Here is an 11,608-nt window from a genome sequence, read left to right as displayed (position 1 = left end):
ACACACACACATACACACACACACATACACACACACAAACACACAAACACACACACACACACATAAAAAAAAGAAAGCACACTAAAATGCACAATCGTACTAGTCATTAGGAAATACAAAAATAAAAACCACAGTGAGACATGACCTTATACCCACTGGGACATCTAAAAGAGAAAAGGGGGAAGATAACAAGAGTTGGGAAAGGCATGGGGAAATTGGAACCTGCATGTACAGCTGGTAGAAACAGAAAACTGTACTTTAGAAAGCAGTCAGGGAACTTCCTTAAAACTCAAACATAGAGTTCACATGACCTAGACTGTCTACACCTCAGGACATAGCAAAGAGAATCAGGACCAGATAGCCACCAAAAAAAAAAATACATATAAGCACTTATATATCATTATTTATAATAGGCAAAAAATAGGAAAACCCCAGAGACCCACTGATTTAGTGAATGGATGAGCATGTTCTTTACTGTTCCTTACTGTGTCTCTATTTTGTGAAACAATCTTTCCACAGCCCAAACTAGGGGCCACTATTTCTTAAGGCACCGTTTTAACATTTTATCGTTGCTGAATGGAATTTAGAGGCCAAGATCCAGTGCTGGGCGTGCTCACTGTTACTGAGCATTGTCAGTTGACAGGGCTCTATTTTTTGGTATTAGTTTAAATTTTAAAAAGAATCTAAACTCATAAAACACTCCTACCATAGCCTTAATACTCCATATTTATGGATTATCCTTGGTAGAGTTCCAAATCCTACACCCCCAAGGAAGCAAATTGCATTTAACCCATGGAAAGTACCAGAACACAAAGTATGGCACTTGTTACAACCATATGACCCAACTCATTCTTGCTGTCACAGCCCGAAGCACTGGGCTGCTTACAAATAGTGGTTTTAATATAAACGGCAGGAAGTATTTGGCTATTATAAACCAGTAAGGCATCAAAAGAGCAGAAAACCAATCAGAAATTTCAAACTGGTGGAGTTTTCCTAATGGCATCTGGTTCTCAATTCTGACTTAACATGGGGCAGTCTCTATATAACAGATACCAAAACCCTCTTGAGAAACAGGCTAGCAAGGGCCATGTTTTCCATATAAAAATCACTTCATGAGAATATGAGGACTCCATGTCGGTACAGATTTATGAAGGAAACAGAATTCTTAATAGTTCTTTGGGCATCTGCTCCTATCATGGAGGGAAAGTGCTTCCAAAAGCAAGCAGACAACATTTGCCTAGAACCTGCTATTATTACACTCTGTGCATATGGTAGCTAAAAACTCATTAGTTTTATAATTCTGGCTGAAGTTGGCAAGCCACCTCTAGAAATATTTCCTACAAGTGAAGTGACAGATGGCAATTTCCTTTGTTATAGGATGAACCGCTCAGGGTAGTGGTCACACATGCATACACACACACACACACACACACACACACACACACACACACACACACACACACCATCATCATCCAAACTGCATGTGGCTACTCTTACGTAAGATAATTAATTTGTTAATCTTCATGGAACTGGCCTCCTTTTCATCGTCTAAGAATACATTTTTGGTCAGACTTACATAATTTCTTTCAAATAGAGTTAGAAGGAAGACTTGGTGAACACACATTTATCCCAGAACTTGAGAGTCTGAGACAAGAGGACTTAAGTTCGGGGACCGCTTGGGCTATGTAGTAAAACCATGTCTCAAAACAAAACTAAAACAAACACTTGATTTGAAACTTCAAATCAAGAGGAATTAGAAATAAATTGCAGCAGCCACTACAAAGTGGGTACAGTCATCCCTGGATACCCATGCCAGAATTGGTTCCAGAACCTTCCATCCCCCCCCCCCCGCCCCGGGAATACCAATGTATGAATGCTCAAGTTCTTTATATGAAACAGCATTTGCATACAACATGTTTATATCCTCTTATGTGATGCATTTTTCTATTTTTAATTTTTGCTATGCTGGGGTTTAAATTAACATCCTCACTAATGCCAGGCAAGCATACTACCTCTGAGCCACACCTATCCCCCAACTTATGCTTTAAATCACGTCTAAGTTATTTATAATACCTACTCAATGTAAATGTAAATATTTTACATATTGAGTTGCTCAGGGAACATGGACAAGAAAAAGACAGCTATGCCTGTTTGGCAGATCCACAATCACCACAAGCTACATCATCAAGGCCATCATTCAAGAACGAAACTCACGTTGAGTACTGAGTGTCTGAGACACCGCAGAAGGCTATGGCCAGGTATGTCTAGACCCCTCTGCATTCACAGGGATTCAGCTTGTACTTGTAAGTAGCAAGTACAAAGTTTGCTTCTGACAACTTTTAAAGACAGGTTCTTGCTATGTTGCTCAGGCTGGTCTGGAACTCACCTTATAGCCCAGGCTGGCCTCCAATTTATATATAATCTTCCTACCTCAGTAACATATATGCTGGACTACAAGTACAGGTCGATGTGGCTGACCCTTTCTAGAACTTACCAGACTTTTTTCTAAGTATTCTCCATCCACAGTTGGTAGAATCCTTGCCTTAATTGTAGAGCCTTTTTAGGAAGGGGTGACTATACACTGTCATTTTATGGACAAAAACAAAAACACTAGAGGGTTGGAGTGATGAGATAAAGGCTCAGAGAGAACAGGTATTTTTCACCAAGCCTGACGACCTGAGTCCCACATGGTTAAGAACAGGACTGATTCCCCAATGATGTTTTCTGAGCTCCACGTGCACACCCCATCACGTGTGTACACACCGGCACATAAGACACTATTAACTAAATAAATAAATGTAAAACCAGACGACTCGAGGGTAGTTTCTTTGTTTTAGTTTTTCTCCCACAACTTCGGTTCCTTCAGTAGCGGTTGTTGCTTTTGTATGCCTTTCTAGCATATCACAATGCATCTTCCCAGAATTGACCCCGTCCAGTCTCGCACGCTTAAAAGGGACTTGGTTGGTCATGTGACCCATCTTGGTCCAATAAAAACTTCCTCCTGTCTTGCGTGAAAGCTGTCAAGCTTACAAGCTCTCTAGCCAATGCATAGAAGTGTGGCGTTCCTTCTGTAATATGTGCTACAGCTGGAGGAAAGCTTATCTGGCTGATGTAGCCTCAGGGGAAAGCAGGACCAAGACACACCCAGCTTCCACACAGGAACCCGAACCAAAACCATTCTGAAGCCACCAAGCTCTCTCTAGGCCTTTTCATTTATACGAGTCAAAACTTTTTTTTTTTTTCTTCCCCTAGCTGACTTTCTTCCTCCTGTGACTGCAAGTGCTCTGACTAATGCAGTCTCTATTTTAGGCTAGCCGAACAACTAGAAAAATACTGCACCCCTCTCTGGCCTCATCTCTACCACTTAGTCATTGAACCAGGAACACTACAAATAAAATCTCTTCCAAATATAGTACATATTCCCAAAGAATCTCTAAGCATTTGTAAACCTCAGAGAATTAGATCCTGGATTTCCCGAGGCCTTTTGGAAGGATGCTATTAACACTTGTGTATTTTTAAATATTTACAGTTTGTAAGACTTGGGCTCCATGATAGGAACTTTTCTGGGCATTTTAGTGACACTGCCTTCTTTGAGAGCCACAAGTATTTTACTAAGAATTATGTTCCCTGTATAGGTGTGGGAGTCAAGGCTTAGAAATACTAATTTTTCTGAGATGACTCAGTCCCCGTGTGAATATTGCACTGGCATTCAAGTTCATGTCTTCTTTTCTCCAGAGTCTGGCTATTCTGGCCATGTTTCTCATCTGATCTGTTAACCTTTAGTCTTCAAGTGCAGCCGTTTGAGTCTATGAAGTGAGACTTTAAAAAAATTATTTTCAGATCCTCATAGCCTGAAAACAGAAATTGACCTGGTGGAGCTGATGAGATTTACACACTTGGGAATTTCTATCCAGTAGTTGAGTGTTCTTTTTCTCGTTCTCCCTCCTCTCCATCTCCTCCTCTTCCTTCTTCCTCAACACTAAGTGTGTATATTGGTTAAGTAAGTGTGGGTGTGCAAAGGCCACAGTCTATTGTGGAGTGCAGAGACACTCTTGGGGGGGGTTCTTTTTCTACATTTACTTGAGTTCTGAAGATTGAAGTTAGGACCCCAGGCAAAGTGTCTTTCCAAGCTGAGCTATCTCCCCAGGCTTTAGTCCTCAACTCTTGATTGAAAGGGCACTTGTGACCAGAAACAACATATCCTGATATCTTCTGTTTTTCCAACAGTTTCCTCAAATTATCACATCCTCCCCCATGGTTTTCCTTGTGAGACTGTCCATTGGGTTTTCCAAGACTCTTGGGGGGTTTCTTATATAAGATTGACCCCACCCAAACTCAAAAAATTAAAGCTGGAAATCTGAGGCACTCAGTTGCACTCACTATCAGTCTGATCCCACTGTAGCCATGCATATATATGGTTCAATGCCAGAGTCATGCAGGCTGACAGAGGCTAGCCCATGTTCCTTCACCCTGAGAAAGCCCATGTTTGCTCCCATGATCAGAGCTTTCTTGATGAAAATTAACTTATTCTACACAACTTACAAGCTTAGGATGTCAGTGTGAATCCAGCTGTTGGAACACTTTGTTTATTCCAGGTCATCAGTTCAAATTCCCCCTTCAATCTTGGTGCCTTCTCTTCCAGAAACTGGTGTCCAGGCTGTACTCTCTGGAGTCATTGGCCCCTTGTAGTTTTGTGGTTGTTTGCTTGTCCAGTTTTCCTTTGCTTTTGAAACAAGCTCCCACTGGCCTGGAACCGCTGTGTAGACCAGGCTGGCCTTGAAGTGATGCACTTACCTCTGCTGTGATTAAATGCATGCACCACCACACCCAGCTCCCCTGTAGATTTTTAATACAGATAATATCTGTATGTGATTGAAAGTTTCCTATAAGATGAATATGGTGGCACACAACTGTAGGAAGCTAAAACACGAGTATTGTGAGTTTGAGGCTAATCTAGCCTGTATCATGAGACCAGATAAAAATAAAAAATTAAAACATAGCCTCTAAGGTAGGTGTGGTGGCATGTCCCTTTAATCCCAGCAATCCCAAAACAGAGGTAGGAGGATCACTGTGAGTGGATTTTTCTTTGGGCCGCCAGCTCACAAAAAATGACATGGAGACTTATTATTAACTATGACAGTATGGTCTTGGCTTAGCTTGTTTCTAACTAGCTCTTATAACTTAAGTTAACCCATTTCAATTAATCAACATGCGGTTACATGGCCTTTACCTCTCCTCCTGCATGTCCTGCTTCCTCTGCATCCATCTTTCTTTTTTTCCAGAGCTCTCTCTGCCCAGAAGTCCCGTCTGCCCTCTTCCTGCCTAGCTAGTGGCCATTCAACTCTTTATTAAACCGACCAGAATTTGCCTTGGCAAAGACACATCTTCACAGTGTACAAAAAGATTATTCAACAACAGGATACCTACCTGGTGTGTATAGGGAGTTCTCGGCCAGCCAGGGCTACTTAGAGAGACCCTGTCTCAAAACACACAAACAAAACCCAAACAAACTTAGGCTCCTACTCAAATATTTCAATAAATGTCATCTTGCATTTTTTTCTATTTTCTCCTCTTGTAGGTCATTAATATTTGTGTAATATCTTAATATTGTGTAATATCTTGTAGGTCATTAATAATATCTATGATTATATATAGTTCATATTTATTTTGATTATGGTATTAATAACTCATAATTTATCAGTTCCTCTATTGAAAAGCATTTAATCATTTTGTGCTTTGGATATTATAAACTTTGCATTCATGATGGTACCAGAATCAGCTCAACATCCTTATATACAGTAGGAAAATTTCTTGATACCTCTAAGTGGGACCAACAGTTCTTTCCCCTAGTTTTATTTTATGAAAAAAAAGCAATTTAATGTAATATTTTTCTTTTCCTTCCCCTCCCCTTGCCTTCCCTTATCCCCACATCCTGCTCTCTTTGACACAGTATCCCATGTAACCAAGGCTGGCCTCAAACTCACTATATAGGTGGGGATGGCCTTGAGCTCATGATTCCCCTGCCTGATGCATCCAAGTGCTGGAATTTCAGGTGTGAACTAGCACACTCAGAGCAGGCTGTTATTTCTCAAAGGTTTGCTGTCACTAGAGTATAAAATGAGCTTTATTCTGGTTGGGAGATAGGCTTACTTGTTTTTTTTTTTTCTGTAATTGAATTTCTTCATTGTTTATAAAGACATTAGCATTTTAAAACTGCCTCTTTAGCTAATGCACCTCATTTGTATTGATCTGGAAAGTCCCACTTTATGTCTTCATGTGTTCAGAGGATCATCACATTTCAGATTGATAAGGTCAAAGGGTCAAATGTCCGAAAGTTCAGATGACTCGGTGGCTTCTATGACTTTTTGTTTTCTCCTTATCTGCCATTACAAGCCTCTTCTTATTTGTCCTTCCTGTGTGCCTTGGTTTGTCACCAACATATCTGTCTTTTATTAGACTTTCAGAACAGAAGATTCACCCCTACTGCTTCTCGCTGTTAAATTTTCATTCATTTCTACGCCTAGTTTCACTTCTTTCTGCTTCAAGCTTATTCACACTCAGCTTCTCACTTTCTATACTGAATGTTGAGTTCCAGGGCTTCTAATGTTAAGTAGACAAACTTAATAACTGTGTGAACATTTTAATAGGTAGTATCCTCTCATGCAGTTCTACATCGTTCTGTTTGTTTCTTTTATTTAATTTCTTTAAAAAAGAAATTGTCCGGAATTTGATTTGTTAGTTTCTACAATAGGTTTTATTGATCATCTTTTCAGGGGCTGTATTTGGGGAAGCCAGGCCTTCCAGTATGCTAGACAAGTATATTATCTCTAAGCTACACTCCAGTCCACGTTTTTTTTTTAATGCTTTATCTTAAATTTTATTATATTTTGTGCAGAGAAAATACATCATTTAAAAAGTTTGTCTTCTTTTATGAATTGATACCTGACTTGGTTTTTAAAAACTCTCTCTCTCTCTCTCTCTCTCTCTCTCTCTCTCTCTCTCTGTGTGTGTGTGTGTGTGTAATCTTTCCAAGGCTGTATGTCCTTATAAAGAGATGAGGTACACATCTGTCTTGTGTGGATTAGATCTAGATCTGTACAGATATCAGAATAATAATAATAATAATAATAATAATAATAATAATAATAAAGGAAGCAGACCTAATGATATTGGCAACTCAGAGGTTAGAGGTGTTCATGTTGATTTTATTGCCCCAAATGGTCTCAATTCTCATTTGTTTATGAGACAAAGAGACTTCATTTTCCTTGTAACTATGCTACTTCCTGATGTGACAGTGATGATAAATAGGGTCCCAGAAATCAGGTCTTGTTGGAGAGCATGTGGATGGCTACCTCACTGAATGACAGAGAAGCCACTGTGATGTCACACTAGTGGCATCAATTACTTTTGATACTTCACTCACTTTGAGAAAACAGTGATGCCTCCTGACTTTGTTCATCGCCTGCTGTCCAAAGTCTGTGCCTAGCCACTCTGTTCCCCAATTCACTTTAGTAACCAAGCTCCTAATTCACTCAATTAACTTCCTACTTCATTACTTCCTAATTAGCTTAAGTGACTTCTTTCCTAAACCCCACAGTTTTACAACCTGCCCTGGCCAACCTGCATCATCAAGAAGATCTTTTTTTTTTTTTTTTAGATCAAAACCCTTTAAATGCTTTTAACAGAACAGAGCCATTTAAAGATAAGTTATACTGTGATAAGGGTATAGGTTTAGTGTTCCATATGCATCAATTGATTTATAATCTCAAATACAATATTATCAAGGAAGGCAATGTGAGTTGAATCCAATTTTCCCCCTTTGATGCTGTAAGAAGGAGATGTAGCATTTGACTGAAGGCCTAAAAACCCATGATTTAATGAATGTGAGGCGCTCATTACAATTTAACAAGTGAGAAGCTGAAAGAAACTAAAAAGTAAAATCATCTAGAGACTCCAACCTTCTAAATTACAAATGCATAAGAGCGTCTTCCCTCTCTGGCCAATATATTTGTGTAACGTTGAACAGTGTGTAATTTTCAAAAGCACACTGTCCTAACAGTGATTCATGTGTAACCTCAACATAACGATACATTACATTCACATGTAACATACATATGTGTTAACCACAGTATAGCAATATATTAAAACCCCATGAGAAATCTCTCAATAGTCATCATAATGTCTTCTTGCTTGCTTGATTTTTGTAGAAAAGCCAAAACATCCACCATCCTTCTATTGAACCTTGGACAGTAAATACATGTTTTACATGAATTTTGACAAAAATTTGGTAAAATGTGTGGTTAGTTTCTAGGTATATGGTTCAGGAGAATTTTGATACATTGTTTAGCTTCTTCATTTTATAAGCCAGATTTATGGTTTTGAATTATAATAATGAACATATGTGTTTGCTTTTTCTGAACTCCTAGAATTCCCTAAGTGATTAGAAGGTCTTTTGTAATTCCTAAGGGGTCCCTTTCAACCATCCAGAGTTGCTGTTATACAGGGTGACTCTGGTGGGGGTCTCAAGGTAGAGTCAGGATTGGGCCCAGTCACCAGAAAGCCCAAACATGTGATTAGAAGACTGATATTTCAGCCTTCACTGAGCAGAGGGCTGGAGAGGGGAGTCAATCACCGTAGGCCAAAGATTTGACTAATCGTGCACATGTAATAAGACTTTGGTATGAGCTCTTTTGCTAGGGGAGTTTGAGAGCTTCTAGGATGGTAACAATGACATCTTGGACCAGTGATATTCCTAAAAATGACCTAGAAGCTCTACAGTCACCTTGCCCTGTGTAACTCCTGGATTTAGCTGTTCCTAGTTGGCATTTTACAAACTTGGAATAAAATATGATCTTCATTACTTTCTGAAGCTTTGCAACATTTTCTAGAAAATCTAGCAAAAACATGGGAACTCATTGGAACTCCTGAATCTGCAGCCCAGTAGTAGACAGGTGTGAGTAGCGTGGAGACCTAGGACATTTTATGATGGACATCTGAAGCAGGGAAGGTCTTGTGGGGCTGAGCCCTTAACCTGTTCAGTCCCTGCTAATTCTGGGCAGAGAGTGCCAGAACCAATTAGAATTATGGGATACCCAGTTGACATGAAAAAATTAGCAATTTAGTTTTGGAAAAAGGTATCTGTTGTTGGGAAAGATAGCATAAGGTGGTATCAGACAAAACTACACATGGATATAGAATAACTAAGGTTAGGATCCAGTTTCCCTCAGCTGGCCAGTGATGCCACATTCAAGCATATGTCATGCCTACGTTGAACTGATCATTTCTTTGCATGTCTATGAGTCTGAGCTTGGGAGTGTGAGATAGTTCTTAACTCATGTACATTCACTTTGTAGAGTAGATCTACATTCCCCAGACCTGAAACAGGCAGAAAAGAGGAGACTGACTCATCTTCCTTCCTTTCTTCCTTCCTTTCTTCCTTCATTTCTTCCTTCCTTCCTTCCTTCCTTCCTTCCTTCCTTCCTTCCTCCCTTCTTTCCTTCCTGTTTGTTCAAAGGCTCATCAAGCTAAGTTTATTGAGAAATAGTGAACTAGCTTCCTACAGCCAGGAGGGGACTTTAAAAATGAGTTGCCCAAGAAGAGATTTAAAAGAAAAATATACAATTAGGTATGAAAAAAATCACACAGGGCGTTGGTGGCTCACACCTTTAATCCCAGCACTTGGGAGGCAGAGGCAGGCGATCTCTGTGAGTTTGAGGTCAGCCTGGTCTACAGAGATAATTCCAGGACAACCTCCAAAGCAATATAGAGAAACCCTGTCTTGAAAAACCAAAAAAAAAAAAAAAATCACAATAAATTACACATAAAGAGCCACTGAATACTACAAAGCCTATAACCTAATATCTCTCCATATAAATTTTTCTTTGAGGACTTCTATGCTTTGATTACACCACACCTAAGAGAAAAATCTGTCCAATTCTTTTCTGTATTGAGTAAACATCACTGACTTGGCACTCTGGAGAGTAGTGTCAGGGTGGCAGAAATGACAGCACCCACACAAACTTATCCCATGCAACTCACAATAAATGCTCCTGTCCAAATTCCCTTTGATAAACTCCCCAGTGGCTATGGGGTCTCCAAAACCAGCTGAGCCATGTGAGAACTGTGAAAGGGGAAATGTCTGAATGGAAAGAGATAATAGTTACAGCTACAGTTAAAATATTTTGTCTTTTCAAATTTTGCAAAAGCATGGGATAGCTTGAGTATGTGACTAGCTGGATGTACACTTAGAAGAGGTACATGAAATTGGAGGTCCTTGAAGATCAAACCTTATAGACTGTCTTAGTTAGGGTTTCTGTTGCTGTGAAGAGACACTATAACCATGGCAGTTTTTATAAAAGAAGACATTTAATTGAGGCTGGCTTACAGTTCAGAGGTTTAGTTCATTATTGTCATAGCAAGAAACACGGTGGCACGAAGGCAGATATGATGCTGGAGAGGTAGCTGAGAGTTCTACATCTGGATAGGCAGGCAGCAGGAAGAGAGAGTGACACTGGGTCTGGATTGAGCATCTGAAAACAAACTCAAAGCCCACCCCCAGTGATACACTTCCTCCATCAAGGCCACCCCTTCTCCAACAAGGCCACGCCTCCCAGTAGCCCCTCTCCCTATGAGTGCATGGGGGCAATTTTCATTCAAATCACCACGTAGACTTCCCACTGAAGTTTCCTGTCAAGTGTGGGGGCCAAGGGTAGAACGGGTTCTTAGAAGCTTGAATCTGTACAAAGACTAATTCATCTGCTTGCAAGCCTGAGGGGAGCGGGGGTGGGGCCAAATAAGTTGGTAGGGGCTGGGAAGGAGTGAATGCATTGAATCAATTATTACAAGTCAGGGATTGTCTATGTGCTTTCATTATAAAATGTGTTCTGATGCAGGAAGGGAAATAATAGGTTCCTCCAGTTAGAAACAGTTGAGTGACTAAATCTTAACAGCTCTGAAAATAGCTTTTACAGCACATACCTCATAGTCTCTCCTTGCTGCCTGGAAGCAAAGTGAGGGCTAGCGAATCCCATGGGCAATGAGGGGGCCTTCCTCTTGCCTTCTGATCTCATTTGGATTATCCTCATAAACACTTAGTGTCAGGGCCCGGCTGAGCATCACCATCATTTGAGATACGACTCGGATATGATGAGGTCTTTCTCATCCCCAGATCATCTCAGGTTCATCAAATAAAGATGTGAAAGGGAGCTTTAAAAATGCAATTGGCACTCGAATGCACCATCGGGAGGACGCCTGCACAGACTGTTCAGGGAGAACTTCTGATACCAAAAGGGATTGACATTTCCAGAATTGGAAAGAAGAACCTTAGATAGCACGTGGAGACGCACTCTGTCCCCATGGTTTGGATCACTGATGGCCCTACCTGGAAAAGAAAACAAAAACTATTTGGTTTACCTTTTCTCTCCTGGTCTAGGCTCTGACGTGCTGGCCCCAGCTCAACACGGGAAAAGTTTAGTCGGTAGTGGGTGTCACAGTTGTCTAATGAGCAAGTCTAAAGGTTTAGGAACTAAAGCTAATGAAAAAATACACAAAAGATAAGGAATTATGGGTAGGTGCATTAGGAATTTGCCTGAGACAGAGGCCAATTCTT

The 11,608-nt window shown here is 40.3% G+C and overlaps 1 pseudogene; it reads right to left on the bottom strand.

Annotated features, from left to right (window-relative positions):
- Positions 1–11,608, bottom strand: part of LOC113836282 — a 55,878-nt pseudogene that overhangs the window by 21,010 nt on the left and 23,260 nt on the right.

The sequence above is a fragment of the Cricetulus griseus genome, chromosome 6, assembly GCF_003668045.3.
Source record: "Cricetulus griseus strain 17A/GY chromosome 6, alternate assembly CriGri-PICRH-1.0, whole genome shotgun sequence".
Classification (NCBI taxonomy): domain Eukaryota; kingdom Metazoa; phylum Chordata; class Mammalia; order Rodentia; family Cricetidae; genus Cricetulus; species Cricetulus griseus.
The sequence above is the reverse complement of the archived record's forward strand: the minus strand, read 5'-3'. Positions and strand labels throughout refer to the sequence as shown.